We start from the raw sequence: 21,046 nt of genomic DNA, 5'->3' as shown, positions 1-21,046 counted from the left end.
AGTTAACCTCCCCCATAGCTGTGGTCATTGTCAGGCCGATGACAGAAGATCAGTGCCCCCGCCAGTGCATAAAGCTGGCAGCAGGTGACAGCAGGAGTGGAAGCCAGGTGGCCACCTGCTGTAGGGAAGCCACTAGCTGTGCCTTTACAGGGCTCCAGAGGTAACGGCCTATACTGCAGTCCACCAACGGGATGCCTGCACCTCCTTCCAGTCCAATTGTAGTTTTTAGTGCTTTGTCTTTTGAATTGGATTTGGATTCCTTAGCCAGGGGCTTGGATGGAGAGAACCTTTTGGGCTTGTTTTTTTTTTCCTGAGTGTCTGAGTCTTTCAGGCTAGGTGGTTGTACTTTTTGCCTATAAGAAAGGAGGTGGTGAAGGACAGATGTGGAGATACGGTATGGAGATCAACCATGAATGGGCCTGCTAAAAAGAGAGCCTTTGTGGATGAAGTGCTTCTCAGGACATTTGGTTTGGAGCTGGAGGATGTCTACTATGTTCAAGATTTTCCAGGTAAAAAGATCTTTGACTTTGTCTGCTGCTCAGTGTTCAAGAATAGGGACAGCAAAAAAAAAAAAAACATGAGCTTCTAAATGACTTTTCATTGAGCCTTTATTTGCAAGAGAGCTTAGGCCTCTGACAGTACATCTGTTCAACCCCTATGTTTGGAAGAAGATATTTTTTAAAAGATTAGTTGATGTACAAAGAACTGTATGATAGGATTTTTGTATTATCGGGGCAGCCACTTGCGTGTAGACATTGTGGAGCAGCGGGACATTTTGTTATAGATTGCACTGCAGAAGCGTGTAGTAGATGTGGCCCAATAGGTCACTTGTCTTGTCACTTGCGGTGTCTGCCTGTGCAGAGGAAATCAAATGTAATTTGTGTGTAAAGACTGTTTGCAGAGGGCAAAAGGTTTTGCAGCTGTAAGCAGTAGGGACATTGGCAGACCACAGTCATGTGAAACCATCTTGTCTGCACATGTTTCTGCAACGGAGTAAAAAAAGATGGAGGCACCTGAAAGTTTTTTGGGGGAGTGTGAATGGGTGAAGGAGAATTTCTTATCCAGGAAGAATTAAGAGTGTTGAGGAAATATAATGGAGTATAAGAGAAATGGAAGAAAGATTTCAGGTTTGTTGACAAAAGAGGGTCCTCTGGAAAGAGGGAAGAATTTTGCAGGATGAACTGAATAAGTTATATCACATGTAATGAACGTCTTCATATAGATATGGAAATAGTTTCAGCTTTAAATACAAAATTAAGGTTCTTTTATGGGGGGGAGGGACAAGGAATATTTTTTTTTCAAGCCTGCTTGGCATTCTTGCAGCAGAATGGAACTTTCTACACCTTCTTTTTCAGTCAAATAAAGCAAAAACAAAGGAGGATGATGGAGGGAGTTCAGAATAAGGATGGTGTTGTAGTCACGGAGAAGGGAATGTTGGAAGCAGCAACTGTTTTCTACCAGGACCTTTTTTTCTAGCAAAAAAGTAGATGAGGAACTGAGGGAGTTTTCTGGAAAACATGACGCAGATCCCAGAGGAGCACAAAAGAGACTTGAGAAACCTTTTCATTTAGAGGAGCTGAGAGCGGCTCTATTAGGAATAAATTCAGGTAAAGTGCTGGGTATTGATGGGCTGCCTACAGAGTTTCCCGGTTTTCTGGGATATACTGGGACTGATTGTTGCAAAACATTGGGGCATATTCTTCGTAAAAGACGAATGGGTGACCCTGTGTGAAGGTTTATTAACCTTGCCTCTTAAAAAGGGACAGACAACTTACTTGAGAAACTGGAGACCTTTGACAATGCTTTGTACAGATTATAAGATAATAGCTAAAGTGTTGGGTAACTGTTTGAAAGAAGTAAGACTTGTGGGGTTAAAGGAAGGAAGATCAGTTGAACTTCACATTTGGTGAGGGATATGATGCGTGGGCAGAGCAAAGGAATATTCCTTTAATGTTGGTAAAACATTTGATGAGGTCTTGCAAGGTTTTTTGTGGTGAGTGATGGAGAGAATGGGGAATGTAATGTTTTATGTGGGCGTTGGTAAGGGAGTGAATGTGTTTCCCTTGGAAGTTCACAAGCATTGACGGTGTACTGGTACCAGGGAGTGGAGGGAGTGTGTAGAGAAGGCATTGCAAGCTGATGTAGCGGCGAGGCTTATTAATAAGAAAGAATTAAGTGTTCTGAGCTTTCCCAAATGAGGCCCCAGATCTGTTCATCTCTGTGGTGCAGCCACAGAGAAACTATTCATGCAGGCTGATTTAAAGATGTTTTCCTTTGATAAGGGACAGCTCCCAAAGGGGGATGCACTTCGCTAAGCTTGGCTGTCATGATCAATGGTCATCCATTGGCGCCTATCTGTCTAGGGAGTGCCAGATGGACATCTGGACTGCATTCCTAAGTGTCAGGAGTAAGTGACTCATATCTCATTATGGTTTCCTGGGGATTGCAAGAAAAGGCCCTTTTCCCTCTGGACCCATTGAAATTTATGGATTTGGTCCACTCCCAGTAAATTTCATAAGTACAAGATTACGAAACACAAGAGTGCTGTAGCAGTAGGCTCTGACTTTCCCATCTATGCCGATGCACTGCACGAACATTCTCCTCCTTCTCTTGACTGATGGGCAACAGTTGGATATCTGGGAGAACTCTACGTCGGATTGGCATCTGTGAATTCTGCTGTGTAGATGGTGCTTCCTGAGGGGAGATGGACAGCGGTGACGGCATCAGCCAATTTCTGGGCGGTGGTGAGCAGAGAGGCCGGAATGCAGTGTCCTAAGGCGGTGTGTGCTCTGCTGGGGGCAGAGGGCTGTGTAAATGTGCGTTCCGCCAGGTACAGCAGGGAGAGGCACTTATCAGGAGATAAAGGTCTGTTTGGAGAGAGCTGACCTAGCATTTGACTGCCTGAACATATGTTCTCCGACTTCTGCATCTTTAACCTCCCAACTATTCCCAGTAATGTGTCATACTGCTCCCACTGCTGCAGAAGAGTCTTCACACAGGTGCTGCTTTTACAGGTTGGCACCCTGACCAGTGGCCAAGAGCAGAGACCCACCTCCTGTGGCAAAATAACAAAATACATATAAGAAGATAGATAGATACTTTATTGATCCCGTGAGGGAAATTGCAGTGCAACAGCAGCTTAACACAGACAACACAGCCACAGTGTAACGAATTATATAATAATAGTACAATACATGTTATACAATACAAGTTACTCACAGTCCGGACACACAAAGAACAAACTAGAACAGAACAGTACACAGAAAAATCGTATCGTACATATGAATGTAAATATAGGTGTAAATATAGATATAAATGTGTTGCATAGGTCCCTGGCATATATTGCACAAAAAACGGTTGTAAACGGGGAAAAAGAAAGAGAACAGATGTAGCAGTAGATGCGTTCAGTCCAGAAACAGGTCACTGTCGATGTTGCCTCTGCCCAGACGCAAGGTGGATGCGTTGTACAGTCTTATGGCAGAAGGCAAGAATGACCTCCTGTAGCGCTCCCTGTCGCACCGTGGATGAATCAGTCTATTGCTGAACGTGCTCTACATTTCTGCAAGCCTGTCATAGAGGGGATGGGAGATGTTGTCCATGATGGCCTCTAGTTGGATATATTCTCTTCTCAGCCACTACCTCCAAGGGGTCCAGGTCAGACCCAATGACAGAGCTTGCTCTCCTGATGAGCTTGTTCAGCCTTTTAGAATCCACTGCTCTAATCCCAGAGCCCCAGCACACCACTGCATAGAAAATGGCACTCGCTACCACCGACTGATGGAACATATGTAGCATCTTACTACACACATTGAAGGACCTGAGCCTCCTCAAGAATTAAAGTAGGCTCTGTCCCTTCTTATAGATGGCCTCGATGTTCTTAGACCATTCCAGTCTATCGTCGATGTGCACTCCCATGTACTTGTACGAGTCCACCATCTCCACACCACTCCCATGGATGTAGACAGGAGTAGGTTTGACCTTTTTCCTCCTGAAATGTACCACCAGTTCCTTTGTCTTTGTTACATTCAGTTCCAAGTGGTTCACCCCACACCACTCCACAAAGCTGCTGACCAGTCCTCTGTACTCCTCCTCCTGCTCACCCTTGATACATCCCACAATTGCAGAGTCATCTGAGAACTTCTGCAGGTGGCATGACTTTGAGTTGTACTTAAAGTCCGAAGTATACAGGGTGAAGAGGAATGGAGAAAGAACTGTCCCTTGAGGTGCCCCTGTGTTACTCACTACCTGTTCAGACACAGTTCTGAAGTCTCACAGACTGTGGTCTGCCTGTCAGGTAGTCAGTGATCCACGAGGTCGTGGAAGCATTGACTTGCATTTCCTCCAGCTTCCTCCTTAAGTAAGGGCTGGATGGTATTGAAGGCACTGGAGAAGTCGAAAAACATGATCCTTACACTGTTGCCAGCCCTGTCCAGGTGTGAGTAGGCCCTTTGCAGCATGTAGATGATCGCATCCTCCACACCAACACTGGGCTGGTAGGCAAACTGTAGGGTGTCCAGTGATGAGCTGACCAGGGGTCTCAGGTGGGATAAGACCAGCCTCTCCAGTGTCTTCATGACGTGAGAAGTCAGTGCAACTGGTCTGTAGTCGTTGAGGACAGAGGGGCACACTTTTTTTGGTACCGGGACCAGGCATGATGTCTTCCAGAGCACCGGGGCTCTCTCCAAGCGCAGGCTCAGGTTGAACAGTCGCTGGAGCACTCCGCTCAGCTGATCAGCACAGGCCCTCAGAACTCTGGGACAAATGTTATCTGGTCCTGTGGCCTTACCCTCTTGCAGCCTCTTCAGCTCCTTCTTCACCTGGTCAGCTGTGATGGTCAGCCTGGCCTGGGGGATGGTGCTCATAGTGCTTACAGTGCTCCAGATGTTAACGGCGGAGGTGTTGGAGAGTGGCAGCTGTGGGGGATGGGTGGGTGAGTAGCTGTCGGGGGTTGTTGATAAATAACATTTCCGTCCACTAATTTGCATGCATGCAAAAATTCCCTAGGGACTACTAGTTTCGCTTTTAACGTTCTAGCTGTAGGCGGCCATGTTTGTGGGGGGATGGAGGAGGTGTTGGGCAGTCGCAGCTGTGAAGGGTTAGGGAGCGTGTGGCTGTGGGGGGATGGGTGTTGAGCCACAGAGGACCCAGAATCAAACCTGTTAAAGAACTGGTTCAACTTGTTGGCCATCTCCAGGTTCCCCTCTGTTGCACCCCCAGCCTGTTTGAAGCCAGAGATCTCTCTCATGCAGCTCCATACATCCCTCACCCTATTCCTTTGCAGCTTGTCCTCTACCTTCCTCCTGTAGGCGTCCTTGCTCTCTCTTAACTTCTGCTTTAGCTCCCTCTGTACACAATTGACCTCTTCCTTATCTCCCCTCCTAAAGGCTCTCTTGTCATTCAGAAGAGCCTTCAGGTCGCTGGTGATCCAGGGTTTGTTATTGGAAAAGCAGTGTATGTCTTTGGTGGGGATGGTGTTGTCTACGCAGAAGTTAATGTAGTCAGTGACACAGTCCACCATTCTGTCTGTCGTCCCCATGTGGTTCGCACAGCACATCCCAGTCGGTGGCCTCCAAAGCACCACGTAGATCCTCCATAGCCTCCTGAGACCATCTCCTCACAGTCCTCATGGTCACAGGTTGGCGCTGGACAATAGGCGCGTTTAGTGGTGTAAGCAAGACAAGGTTGTGGTCTGATCTGCCAAGGTGGGGGAAGGGCTGTGGAACTATATGCATCCTTAGCATTGGCATATAATAAGTCCAGTGTTTTGTTTTCTCTGGTCGGGCACTTAACAAACTGGTGGAAAGTAGGCAAAGTGGTGGAAATAGATACATGGTTAAAGTCCCCTGAAATAGCTATAAAAGCGCTTGGGTGCTTTGTTTGTAGCCTGGCTGTGACTGTGTTTATGACGTCACACGCTATCTCTGCATTTGCCGTAGGTGGAATGTAAACAACAACAAAGATGGCGCATGTAAACTCCCGCGGCAGATAGTACGGACGCAGTCCTATGGCTACCAGTTCGATGTCCGGGTTACAGACGTGCTCCTTAACATGAGTATGTCCAGGATTACACCATCTGTTGTTGACAAGCACCGCAAGCCCCTCTCCTTTCCTCTTACCGCTCTCAGTGTTTCTGTCCGCCCGCGCTGTCTGAAAGCCGCCGATGGTAACGTTCGAGTCCGGAATAAGTTCCTGCAGCCACGTCTTGGTGAAACACATGATACTGCATTCACGATGCTCCCTCTGGCTCCTCACCAATGCTCCCAGTTCGTCCATCTTGTTCGCTAAGGACCTCACATTTCCCATGATGATCGAAGGAAGGTAGGGTTTAAATCTCCTTCTCTTTGCCTTTCGTGTCGCACCAGCCCTACAGCCTTGGCTTCTCCTCCTCAGCTCCTCCGGCACCAATGGCTTCTCTCCAGTGAGTAGAGCCGGATGCGCTAGCGCGATCAGCTGGTCCTGCGTGTAGACAATGCCTCTGTGGCTATTGGCATTGCAACTCGATAGCCACAGAGGTCCGAGTATCAGAAAAAACAAGAAAAAGTTTCTCAGCTTCCTAGTATCCATCATGTTGTGATCGCAAATCTAGTTGCCGGCAAAGGTATGAAGAACAAACACTAACACTAGCATTAACTAACTGAAATAAACAAAAAGACAACAAAGAGACACCGAGCGGCTGTAGCAGGCTGCCACTAACACGGCGCCATTTTGAAAATTCTTTTTTTGTAGCCTTACAAACAAAGCAAGAATAACGTCATCCAGTAGTATTCAGCAGTTGTGGACCAGATGTCGAAATAAACCAGTAAGAAGTTTTTTACTGTCCTGGTAGTCTTCGAAGCTCGTTTTGCGTGTGGCGTTTTCCTGAAGAACAGGCTGCAAAGAAATATTTCTAATAGAATGTATAAATCAATACAGCAATAATACCTTGTAATATGCACTATAATCAGCTATTTCAGAAGAATCCCGCTGTATTTGCCTACCCCTCACACTTTGCAATGCGAGTCAGCTGAAGCTCCACGTCTCTTCCCGTGAAGTCTGTCTCCATACTATGGCTGTTCTAGTGCAGGCTTGCAGATTTTTTTTTGTAATGGGAACTCAACTTACTGAAATCCCTTGGTGTATTTATATTATATTCTCATGTACGAGTAGAATAGGCGAACCTTCCAATAAAAGACGGGTTACTTTCGCCCAAGACTGGCAGGAAATAGTGGAAACTTGCCACACCCGGACTGTTAACTCGATCAACCTTTTTTAGTAGCCTTGCAAATGAGCTCACACTGTAGGATATGCACTTGATGCTCCAGAAGTGTCACATTTTACTGTACATGTCAAACCAGTTGCTTTCTGTTGCACATGCGCTTCCGTAGTGATTTTTTTCCTCCATAGCCTCTGCTTTATCATTTATACAGCCTATTCCAGAGACCTTTTCATTGTCTAACTATGAGCATGTAGATTCCAAGATGTTCTACTGCAGCAGAAGTGAGCAATTACCTGCTTGAAAACAAATGTGTTCCCAAAACAAATACTGCATAATTATCGCAACATTTGCAAACATTCCCGATGCATAACCACGTTGTGTACTCTGCATTGCTCCATTTTATACCTTGACAGGAGAATACACTGTATTAATTGTTGCTGCTGGGCTTGGAGCTTTGATTCGCCTGCTTTTTCGACTAGCTTGCAGAGAAAGTCATTGCCCTGTGTTTTGTCGATCACTTAATAAAAAGGTCAAGGTAGAACACATTTAATACTATGTATTTATTTTTGGGCTTTTATAATACAGTCCCTGTTGCCCCCATTTGGATTAAAATAGCAAATGCGTGTTTTAATTAAATGCTTGTATTGATTCACAATCTGACAATGCAAGACGGAACAAAAGCATCTGTGAAATCTTTCCCGAATGTCCCCCACTACGCTCAACAATTTTAGGAAGAACATGGAACGGCCCGTTAATAAAATTGTTGCAACTTTGGTCTGTCAGTTCTTCCTCCCAGAACTTGTAAATAGCATTGATCAGTTCTTGCTTTGTGCTGGATTTTTCTGAATAGTCTTTCAGGGAATACCATACTATCTCTTGGATTTAAATCTGGAGATTCAGCTGGAGTTTTCACCCAGTTCACTCCCTCTGCTTTAAGCCTTGCCTTTACAGCTGTGAGTTTTGGGTCATTGTCCTGAAAGAAACGGTGCTTTGATCCAAGGTGCTCCCTGATGTATGGGACAGCATGCTTCTTGATCACAACTTCCTCAAAGAATTCACGATCCATTATTCCTTCGAAAATAAGAAGTGGTCCCAGGCCTCTACTAGCAATAGCCCCCCAAACGTGAGCCTTCAGTGGATATTTTTGCTTTGGCTTATTCGTATCTACCTTTTTTTATTAAATCGACACCATTGGGAAAACCGTTCCAGAGCCACTGTTTCATCAGTGAAAAGTCAATCATGAAATGCTTCTCCCCGTTCTATCCATTGAAGCACTTGCTTGAGCCTTTTATTTTTTATTTTTTTCATATGGCATGTTGGGTTTTTTTTTTACGGTATATCTCCATCCAAGCCCTCTGCACACTCTTCTTATTGATGTCGGACTCGTGTTCACACTGAGGTCAGCCCACAGCTGTCTTTGAACTTGAGCTGTTAGCTCATTTTCCTCCATCACTTTGTCAGTGGCTCACACAATAGAACTTGGGGTGGAGAGAGACAGTTGAAGAAGGTAATTTCTGTACAGCTGGTACATTCTGACAACAGTTGATTTATAAGACTATCTATCAAAGTGCAGTGAAATAAAATATTATGCAGAAGACCAAGATAATGATTTACGTTGCATTGTCAGATTTGTGAATCAAAGACATTTAAACGTGTTTGCAATCGAAATGGGGGGGGGGTAACGAGGACTCTTATTTCTCTCTTCTGTCTCTTATCAACAATTGTTAATAAAATGCTTATATTCATTCATAATCTGACTAGCATAACACACAATCCCGATTGCCCAACCGCTCAACAATCTTAGGAAGAACGTGAAACAGCCTGTTAATAAAATTGTTGCAATTTTGTTCTGTCAGTTCTTCGTCCAAGAACTATATATATGGGGTGGCATGCTGTTTTACTATGACTTCCTCGAAGAATTCACAGATGCAGCCATTCAAAGTGTGCGGCACAGACACGTACCGGGGGTAATTGGCTACGGCCTTGCGCATTGTGACCCGCGATGACGCAAAATACCGCGGTACATGATTGGTGGACCAACAGGGATTGGTGGACCAACTGTGTGTGTGTGTGTGTTCCCTTCAGATCTCCCTTCAGATTTAAAAGGTTATTAATCATATGTTCAGTGTTGCATCTTTCCAGTGTAGCTGATCTTTTGCTGCATGGGTAAACTATCACAACGCGTAAGAGAACTTAACATTTCTACAAATTGTTAATAAGATGTTTACATTGGCATTATTAATTTTTCACTTGAGTGTATGGAGGATTGTCAGCTGTCACTGGGAGTAGACCCCCCTCTTAGGCTGCGCAAACAATCTTTTACATTTTTAAAGAGAAATGGAGGATGTACAGTATGCGTTACAATATAAACATTTATATTGATTTAAATCGCAAATGCATTTAATTGTGTTTTTTGATTCACAATCAGACAAATGCAGCATAAATTGATATCTTTGTCTTCTAAGTATCTTAATAAACTTTCAGCATAGCTTTCTCCCTGTTTAGATTTATTTTTCTTGGGATTTTGGGATCAAACGTGGAAAGATTAGATTGTAATTTTTATTTTTTAAATATTTTAGAAAAGTGTAATCTAAGCTATACACTACCTGCTATATAGATACATATTGTAATACTTTCGGGTTCGGATAGGATGGACACAAGAAATCAGACTTGCGGAGTTAAAGCTGCCTTTTATTTTTCTTCTCCGTCACCACCTGCCAGCCCGGCGCGCGCTCTCTCTCGACTGTATGCCCGCTTCACTGTGGGACCGCCACACTGGTCAGCGGCCTTCCTAAACCCCGCCCTGACCACTTTCACTCCTGTCCTGCTCTTCCCCGCGCACCCCAGCCGGGCGCTCTTCAGCCTCTGCCCAGGGCAAATGTATATTTTGATATTTAGACCCGGCGCGGCACCAAGAGAGCGTCTGCATTTATAACTTAGTTCTTAAAATTAGTCAAGCAATAAGAAGCATCTCTTTTTTTAAAACTTTTAAGTCCCTTAATTATCATTAAGCACAGCTTTCTCACCACTTAGATTACTTTTTGATACCATCCTTAGACAAAGCAGAAACTTGTTTTACTTTCTAATGACATACAAGTGGAAAGATTACAGATTTTTATCGTCTTTAATTTTATGTTATACATTTTAGAAATGTTTAATCTATACAAACACCACAAAACTATTCTCAATTTGTATTTCTGAATGTTGTTACTTAGTTCACGGTTTTAAATACATCTAATTAAGAAAGTTAGGTGTTAGCATAAACTATTAGTAATCAATGATATTGAATTTAGCACTGTAGTAAGTTGTTGCACTTTCCCCCACATCTTGTAAAAATATTTTCATTGTTCAAATATACATTAAATCTGACTATCATATAATAAGTTAAATACAAAACTAAAGAAAAAATAGGGTAAAATATAATTCAAAATATTTCACTAACAATGTTAACTGTTTATAAATAGTAAAATGTATTAACTAAGGAGTAGGATGGCACAGTTGTTAGTATGCTTTTTGTTTTGTTTCTTTTTCATAAATACAACAGTAGTACCTGATGTCTCAGTGGCTTTCAAAATTAAATTATGCATACTGGCCATGTAATACTCTGCATTGTGGAATAATAGTTTATTTTAAAGGATAGAGAAAGCACAGAAAACAGGCAGTTAGATTGATCAGATTAGTATGAAAAGCCATTTAGCAAAGAGGGAATGAGAAGAGTGACAAACTATACCTTAGATCTTTTCTGAACCAGGGAAAATCTGATCATGTTTCTCTATAACAATAAGAAAAAACTTTATTTTACATATCACCTTTAAAAGTGGCATCTCAAAGCAATACAGTAGATGATGTAAAAACGGTTAAAGGGACCACAGATTACAAAGTAAATACCCAGACAAAAACATTTTGTTAATAAAATGCTTTTATTCATCCAGCAGAGAGAGAGAGAGAGACACATCCAGCAAAGAGATAGAGACACACACTGGTTTTCATTGACAAAGTAATTGTTTTTTTACATTCCTCTTGTCTAACAGGAATGTTTTGTTTGTGGACAGACTGTTAAACTAGAGGAAAAGAGCGCCTCCTTCTATGAAGCATTTCATTGATCCGATCACGAATTCTTTTCCAGTCGCACGAAGTAAGGGTTGAGAATCTCTGATTCACCATGCTACTAATGTAATTGTTTTTTTTTACATTCTTCGTCTAACAGGAATGTTCACAAACGTGAGACTCTTAAACAGACTCACATTCCCGAATGTCCCCCGTCCTCGTCAACAATCCTAGGAAGAACATGAAACAGCCTGTTAATAAAATTGTTGCAATTTTGTTTGGTCAGTTCTTCCTCCCAGAATTTATAGATCACATCGATCGGTTCCTGCTTTGTGATGGGCTTAGCAGTTTTCCGAACATAGTCTTTCAGCGAATGCCAAACCATTACTACCGGATTTAGATCTGGGGGTTCGGCTGGAGTTCTCACCCAGTTCACTCCTTCTGCTATAAGCCTTGTCCTTGCTGCTGTGTGTTTCAGATCATTGTCTTGAAAGAGACGGTGCCTTGATCCAAAGTGCTTCCTGATATATGGGGCGGCATGCTGTTTCAGCACGACTTCCTCGAAGAATTCACGATCCATAATTCCTTTGAAAATAAGAAGTGGTCCTGGGCCTCTTCTAGATATACCCCCCCACCAGATGTGAACCTTCAGTGGATGTTTGGGCTTTGGCTTGTCCACATATATCCCCTTTTTACAAAATGACATTGTTGAAAACTGTTCCAGAGCCACTGTTTCGTCGTTGAAAAATACATCATGAAATGCCTCCCCCGTTCAATCCATTGGAGCACTTGTTTGAGTCTTTCTTTTTTTTTACCCTTATCATGGGGCATGTGTTGGTTTTTCTGTATCTCCATCCAAGCCTTCTGCGCACTCTTCTTATCGATGTCGGACTAATGCTCACACCGAGGTCAGCCCATAGCCATCTTTGAACTAGCATCGCCGGTAGCTCATTTTCATCCGTCAGTCTGTCGATGGCTCCCCAATAGGACTTTGGGGGGGGGGGGGGGGAGAGATCAACAGTTTGTTTTAAAAACAATGTGCCTAGTTGTATTTACATGCAAGAAAAGTATTTTTGGGTAGTTATTTACCTTTAAATTGTCCTCGGTTTAGATTCTCTTTGGCTCCTCTCCCCTTTATAATGTCGACTCACTGTACTTTCACAAACAAAGATGTCCATCAAAGCCAAATGCTGTACAATGTCCCGTGTTGACTTCCCGTTTCTTTTCATCTTCATTATTTGGTGTGAGAGTCTTCCTGATTTTGGATGTCGATTCCACTTTTCAGGAAAGTGGCTATATCCGATTCAGGCACATGGGCATTAAATAGGTGGACTGTGACGGGTCATAATTTGCAGGCAAACAGCGGCTCGATTGTAAACTTAGACAGAGGCTCCATATCCTGCTTCAGCTCTGCTTTGTGCCAAACTCTAGAGCATTCTAGATCTGATGTTAGGGTGAGGTCAAAAATATTCTTACCCTGAAATGCTTGTAAGCCTAAGATATCCGTCTTCTTGATTATTAGAACTTCAAACAATATCTTCCGTTCAAACGTTCCCCTCATCATCCATTCATCCTGATCTTCCTGCCTCTTCAGAACAAAGCGCACTGTGCTCCTCATCTGTCCCTCACGGGATAGAGGGCGCCCAGCTGCCAAAAAGGAATGTGACTCACCAGGAACTGACGACGCCATCTGGGAGCCCCACCTTCACCCCCTGGGCTCAACCCAGAGCAATTCCAGTGGTGGCTGTTTCTTTTCCGGTTGCCACGGTTCTCCTCCGGTAACGTCGTCTGGTGGTGCCTTCTTGAAGAGAGTCTCCTCCATGGAATCTTCTGCTTTTTCTCCTCCTTTTGCTCTTCCCGCCTCTTGGAAAAGTCCTCTGACCGCAGTCAGGCCATGCACCAGAAGATCTTGGCCAAAAGGGTGAGAAATTTGTTTTGTTTTTTATTACAAAAGTATAAAACTTAAATCAATAATCCAAGAAATCAAACATAACCATCATACATCACTTTGAACACAAAGATTCAGCACAAAAATAAACTAATAATTCTTACAATAAAACTAAACCCTTCCACCTCTCCCGGGCAGCATGATATCCCCACCTCTGTTTGTCTCTTTTTATACAAGATTTAATTTAATGTAGCACTCTGGTAAATATTATGTACCGTTCTTACCTTTCCCTTTTTAATTAAAACGTCCCGAGCAGTCCACACCTCTGCCTTAATCATACTTATCAATAACCATAATAGAAAGTTGACGCTGCCCACTTTGCCACCCCCATTTATGCCATACATCACTACTGCCACTGACACACTAAAAGATGCATTCAATAGCCTGAAAAAACGGTGACATTTCTTCCATACTTGTTGTGCAAATGCACATTCCATGAAAATGTGTTTAATTGTCTCTGTATTTTTACATCCCTCTCTCGAGCACATAGGAGACCTCGTCAGCTTGTGCTTACAAAGCACCTCCCTTACTTCCACCCGTCCTCACACGATTCTCCAGTTGAGGTCAATGAACTTGTGGTCCAAGCCTCGTGTGAAGGTGTATTAACCTTGCCTTTTAAAAAAAGACAGGCAACTGACTTGAAACTGGAGACCTTTGACAATGCTTTGTACAGATTATAAGATAATAGCTAAGGTGTTGGTAAACCGTTTGAAAGAAATCGGGCTTGTGGGGTCAAAGGAAGAAAGATCAGTTGGACTTTTCAATAGTGAGGGATGTGATGGTGTGGGCGGAGCAAAGGAATATTCCTTTTCAATGTTGGTAAATGTAGATCTGGAGGAAGAATTTGATAAGGTCTCAAGGTTTTTTGTGGTGAATGATGGAGTGAATGGGGTTTGGATGTAACATTTTATGTGAGAGTTTAGAGAGAACGTGAATGAGTTTTTAGGGGCCAGGAGTGTGAAAATGCTGAACTGTAGTCCACAAACAGCATTCTCACATACGAGTTCTTAGTCTCCAGGTGTTCCAAGGCTGTATGTAGAGCCAGGGAGACCGCATAATCCACTGATCTATTGTTCTGATTGGCGAACTGCAAGGGGTCCAGTGACTCCTTGATTGAGGAGTTGATGTGTGACAACACCAGCTTCTCCGGGCATTTCATCACCACAGATGTTAATGCTACTGGGCGGTAATCATTCAGGCACATAACTTTCCCCTTTTTGGGGAGTTGAACAACAGTGTTATTTTTTTTAAGCAGGTGGGGACAATGGTCTGTGACGGGGAGGAGTTAAAGATGTCCATAAACACTGGTCAGCTGGGCTGCACATGTCCTCAGGACACGAGGTGGTATCCCATCAGGCCCTGCAGCCTTACGGGTTTTCACCCTGCTCAGTCTTCTGCACATCCTGCTCTGAGAGTTTCAGTACAAACTCACCCTGCATACTTGGTCTTCTCAGCAGTGTCTGTTCAGAGCATCAAAGCGGGTATAGAAATGGTTCAGCTTGTCCGGAAGGGATGTGTTTTGTGTCAATCTCCTGGGTGCAGCCCTTGTAGCCTGTGATTGAATTTCCTAATTTTCTTTTCTGGTACATGTCGGTGCAGTATTAAATATAGCTGGTGACCACGTCCGTATACTCATTTAAATCTGTCGGGAGCTCTGAATGCATCCCAGTCTGTACTATCAAAACAGTCTAACCTGCTTTCCACCTCCTCAGACCAACAGCACACTGACCTGTTTGCAATTGTACAGGTTTTTAACTTCTGTTTGTACCCAGGAAGCAACAGGAGACCGATTGTGGTCTGACTTACTAAAACTCGGTATGGGAAGAACTTTGTATGCTCCTTTTATTGTTGTGTAGCAGTGGTCCACAATATTGCCTCCTCTTGTTGGCACAGTGACATGCTGAATGGATTTTTGTAGTACCTTCCTCAGATTGCAGAAGTCCCCAACTACAATTGAGACAACTTCCGGGTGGGAGTTTTCGTGCTTGTTGATAATGTCGTGGAGTTCGCCGTGTGCTGCTTCCACGTAGGTCCGTAAACACTGTGGTCTAGGTTGTCCTTTGTCACCATTGTGAACTGGAAGGGCAAAGGTTCCCAGTATTGACAGTGTACTGGTACCAGAGGGTAGAGGGAATGTGTAAAGACGGCATTACAGTATATGCGCATGATGGTACTTTGTTTTTGTCTGGATGTCGGCTTGCAAAAAACATTGGAGGTTTTTGAAAATGTCTTGCGCATCTGGAACCAAATTGAGTAGAAATAAGTATGGTGAAGTTCTTTGGGTTATGGAAAGGATGGACAGATGCACTATTGAGACTGGAGATCTGTGAAGGTTCAATATGAGTTCTGGGTGTTTTCTATGGGAGCAGCTTAACATAATTGGTGACGGAGATTAGAAAAGATGTGGATTAGTTTGGGGTTATGGGAGAATAAGCATTTGTCCTTTGCTTGGAAGGTTCGAATATTAAAGGTGGATATCCTACTGGTATTGGTTTATTTGGTTGCTGTGTATCCAAGCTTGCAAGATACCGTAGGTATTTGACAAGAGATTTCCCAACAAATATTAAATATGAATACAGGTCCAGCCATTCAAAATGCACGGAGTGTGCTGCGGTCAAATGCCATAGACATAGTATCCGGAATTGCTTTGTAAAACTGGCAGGTGAAGCTAATAAAGCTTAACCTTTCATGAACAGCATTTGAGCTGTCACCAGAAGACATCCGGTTTCGAATCCCCGATCACTGCGGAAAAAGAGGGACAGTCTTTTTCCAATTAAGAATTTAAGTTGTGTACTCTTTAGACAGTTCAACCGTTAAGACAACTAAAATACTTTTTGACAAAATAACACCACACCCTTGTTTAAACTGATTGTTTTATTGCTGCACAGACTGTTGAACCAGAGGAAAAGAGCACCTTTTGCACCTAGCATTTTGTTAATCCGAGCACGTATTTGTTTCCAATCATACAAAGTAACTTTTGAGAATCTCCGATCACCATGCCGATAATGGTTTCCTGAAAATTGCAAGACAAGGCCCTTTCACCTCTGGATCTATTGAAAATTAGGTTGTCCACTCCCAGTAAATTTCAGAAGTCACAAGATGATGAAACACAAGAGTGGTGTAGCCGTTGGCTCTGGCTTTCTCATCTATGCCGATGCACTGCACGAACATTCTCCTTCTCTAGACTGATGGGCAACAGTTGGATATCTGGGAGAACTATACGTTGCATTGGCATGTGTGAATTCTGCTGTGTAGATGATGCTTCCTGAGGGGAGATGGACAACAGGGACAGCATCAACCAATTCTTGGGCGGTGGCGAGCAGAGAGGTCGGGATGGAGTGTCCTGAGGCGGTGTGTGCTCTGCTGGGGGCAGAGGGCTGTGTAGATGTGCATTCCGTCAGGTACAGCAACCTGCACGGCAGGGGGAGGCACTTATCAGGAGACGAAGGTCTGTTTGGAGACGGCTGACCTTGCGTTTGACTGCCTGAACATATGGTCTCTGACTTCTGCATCTTTAGGAGCGTCTTCAACCTCCCAACCCTTCCCAGTAATGGGTTGTACTACTCCCACTGCTGCAGAAAAGTCTTTACACAGGTGCTGTTTTTACAGGTTGGCACCCTGGCCAGTGGCCAAGAGCAGAGACCCACAGCCTTTGGCAAAATAACAGAACCCATGTAAGAAATAACGTCATTCAGCAGTTGTGGACCAGACATCAAAATAAAGATAAACAAGTTTTTTACTGTCCTGGTAGTCTTCGACGATCGGTTTGCGTGTGTGGCGTTTTCCTGAAGAATAGGCTGCGAAGAAATTTCTAATAGAATGTATAAATCAATACAGCAATAATACCTTGTAATATGCACTATAATTGGCTATTTCAGATGAATCCCGCTGTATTTGCTTACCCCTCACACTTTGCAATCTGAGGCAGCTGAAGCTCCATGTCTCTTCCTGTGAAGTCTGTCTCCATACTATGGCTGTTCTAGTCCAGGCTTGCAGATTGTTTTTTTGGTAATGGGAACTCAATTTAATCAAATCCCTTGGTGAATTTATTATATTCTCATGTGCGAGTAGAATAGGCGAACCTTCCAATAAGACAGGTTACTTTTACCCAAGACTGGCAGGAGGCAGTCGAAACTCGCCACACCCAGACTGATATCTCGATCAACTTTTTAATAGCCTTGCAAATGAGCTCACACGTTAGGATTTGCATTCGAAGCTGCAGAAGTGTCACATTTTACTGTACATGTCAAACCAGTTGCTTTCTGTTGCACATGCGCTTCTGTACTGATTTTTTCCTCCATAGCCTCTGCTTTATCATTTATACAGTCTGCCTATTCCAGAGACATTTTCATTGTCTAACTATGAGCATTTAGGTTCCAAAACGCTCTACGGCAGCAGCAGTGAGCAATTACCTGCTTGAAAACTAATGTATTCCCAAAAGCATATACTGCACAATTCTCACAATGTTTGTAAACATTCCCAATGCATAACCACATTGTGTACTCTGCATTGTTTTATACCATGACGGGAGAATACACTGTATTAATTATTGTTGCTGCTGGGCTTGGGGCTTTGCCTACTTTTTCGACTAGCTTGTAGAGCAAGTCAATGTAGAACATTATTACTGTGTATTTATTTTTGGGCATTTCTAATAGTCCCTGTTGCCCCCATTTGGATTAAAATCACAAACGTGTGTTTTAATTAAATGCTTGTATTGATTCACAATCTGACAATGGAAGACGGAACAAAAGCATCTGTTAAATCTCATACCTGAATGTCCCCCACTGCGCTCAACAATCTTAGGAAGAACACAGAATAGCCTGTTAATAAAATTGTTGCAACTTTGTTCTGTCAGTTCTTCCTCCCAGAACTTGTAAATCACATTGATCAGCTCTTGCTTTGTGCTGGGTTTTGCCATTTTCCGAATATAGTCTTATATAGGTAGTGTCATACCATCTCTATTGGATTTAAATCTGGGGATTCAGCTGGAGTTTTCACGCAGTTCACTCCCTCTGCTTTAAGTCTTTACAGCTGTGAGTTTTGGGTCATTGTCCTGAAAGAAACGGTGCCTTGATCCAAAGTGCTCCCTGATGTATGGGACAGCATGCTGTTTGACCATGACTTCCTCAAAGAATTCATGATCCATTATTCCTTTGAAAAATAAGAAGTGGTCCCAGGCCTCTTCTAGAAATAGCCCCTCAAATGTGAACCTTCAGTGGATATTTTGGCTTTGGCTTATTCATATATCTGCCCTTTATGAAATCGACACCATTGAAAACTGTTCCGGAGCCACTGTTTCATCAGTGAAAAGTCAATCATGAAATGCTTCCCCCTGTTCTATACATTGAAGTGCTTACTTGAGCCTTTTTTTTTTACCCTTATCATATGGCATGTTGGTTTTTTGCATCTCCATCCAAGCCCTCTGCGCACTCTTCTTATTGATGTTGGACTCGCGTTCACACCGAGGTCAGCCCACAGCCATCTTTGAAGATGAGCTGCTGATAGCTCATTTTCCTCCATCACTTTCAGTGGCTCACACAATAGGACTTGGGGGGTGGAGAGAGACGGTTTGGTGCAAATAATTTCTGTACAGCTGTTACATTCTGACAATTGATTAAGACGATCTGTCAAAGTGCAATGAAATAAAATATGCTGGACAGAGAGGCAGACATTATTATGCAGAAGACAAAGATAACGATTTATGTTGCATTGTCAGATTATGAATCAAAGACACTTAATTTAACACACGTTTGCAATTTAAATTGGAATGGGTGTAATGGGGACCCCTTATTTCTCTCTTAACATTTGTTTATAAAATGCTTTTATTCATTCATATTCTGACTTGCATAACTCACATGCCCCCCACCCCCCTCAACAATCCTAGGAAGAACATGAAACAGCCTGTTAATAAAATTGTTGCAACTTTGTTCTGTCAGTTCTTCCTCCCAGAACTTGTAAATCGCATTGATAAGCTCTTGCTTTGTGCTGGGTTTTGCTGTTTTCCGAATATAGTCTTATATAGGTAGTGCCATACCATCTCTATTGGATTTAAATCTGGGGATTCTGCTGGAGTTTTCACCCAGTTCACTCCCTCTGCTTTAAGCCTTGCCTCTGCTGCTGTGTGTTTCAGATCGTTGTCTTGAAAGAAATGGTGCCTTGATCCAAAGTGCTCCCTGATATATGGGGCGGCATGCTGTTTGACCACGACTTCCTTGAAGAATTCACGATCCATAATTCCTTTGAAAATAAGAAGTGGTCCTGGGCCTCTTCTAGATACACCAACCCCCCCCCCAGACGTGAACCTTCAGTGGATATTTGGGCTTTGGCTTGTTCACATATCTCCCCTTTTTATAAAATGACATGGTTGGAAAACTGTTCCAGAGCCACTGTTTCATCAGTGAAAAGTACATCATGAAATGCCTCTCCCTGTTCAATCCATTGAAGCACTTGTTTGAGCCTTTCCTCTTTATTTTTTACCCTTATCATGGAGCATGTGTTGGTTTTTTTTATATCTCCGTCCAAGCCCTCTGCCCACTCTTCTTATTGATGTCGGACTCGCAGTTGCACCAAGGTCAGCCCACAGCTGTCTTTGAACTTGCACCGCTGATAGCTCATTTTCATCTGTCAGTCTGTCAATGGCTCGCACAATAGTACTTGGGGGAAAAAAAAGATAAACAGTTATAAAAGTGTGTAGTTGCATTCACATGTAATTGTAATAATATTCTAAGTTCTTTACCTTTGCATCGTCCTTGGTTTAGATTCTCTTTGCCTTATCTCTCCTTTGTCGTCTCACTGTGCTTTCACAAACAAAGGAAGATGGAAGATGTCCATGGAAGCCAAATGCTGTACATTGTCTGACTTCCCATTTCTTTTCATCTTCATTATTTGGTGCAAGAGTCTGCTTGATTTTGGCCATAGTCAGTCTCCTTACCAAAGCTATAGTGCAGTATGTTGTCTGTCCCAACAAATGGTACAGATAAACATGTACTATACTGACTAGCTAATATCTGGGCAATGTTTCTTTCCTCAACTCGAACACAATATAAAATACTCAAATTTAAAACAATACGCCAGGCAGTGCGATAGACACATTAGCAAGTTAATGCAATTCCGTTGAAAAGCCGGGTGTGATTTTTCTCTCCCTGCCTCAGCAGCAGACAGCAGATAATTTTCTTCCCTGTTTAGCTGGGTACACTCTTGTCCAGGGGCATTTGTAGCTCACAGCTGAGCATGATGAAGGCTGGTGAGCTGCCAGTTGTGTCATGCTGTGTGGCCCTGTAGGGAAGGAGAGTGCTGAGCAGCGTGGCTGAGAAGGAACAGCCCTTGGACAGGTGGGCTCCGAAGCCGTTTTTGAGAGTGTGGTTCAGGCATTCCACAGTCCTGTTCCCCTTTGGGTTGTAGAAAGCAGTGCGAAGATGTCGAATGCCTGTCAGCCAAGAAACTCACTCTAGACAAACGGTGGCCCATTGTCAGTTGTGATGGTTGGCAGCCCCCAGTGGGCACAGAGGGATTTCAGGAAGTCTGTGACGGCTTGAGTAGTGACCAATCCTGTGGAGGCGATTTCTGGCCATTTTGAACGGAAGTCATAGGCCACTATGAGGAAGCGCTGATGGGGCAGGACACCACGCAGCTCCCCACAGATGTCCAGCTGGAGGTGATCCCAGGGCTTGGCCGGCCAGTCTAGGGGCTGAAAAGGAGGCCCTCCTGTTTTCCTGCTAAGGAGGCAGGCCTTGCAGTTTCTGACCAGTGATTCCTGTCCCGGTTGATTCCTGGCCACCACACCAGATCCCGGCACCGTTGCTTGACCATAACAAAGCCCAGGTGGCCTGCATGTGCCGTCTGGAGACTAGCTGGAA

The sequence above is a fragment of the Lepisosteus oculatus genome, chromosome 16 (assembly GCF_040954835.1).
Source record: "Lepisosteus oculatus isolate fLepOcu1 chromosome 16, fLepOcu1.hap2, whole genome shotgun sequence".
Lineage (NCBI taxonomy): Eukaryota > Metazoa > Chordata > Actinopteri > Semionotiformes > Lepisosteidae > Lepisosteus > Lepisosteus oculatus.
The sequence above is the reverse complement of the archived record's forward strand: the minus strand, read 5'-3'. Positions refer to the sequence as shown.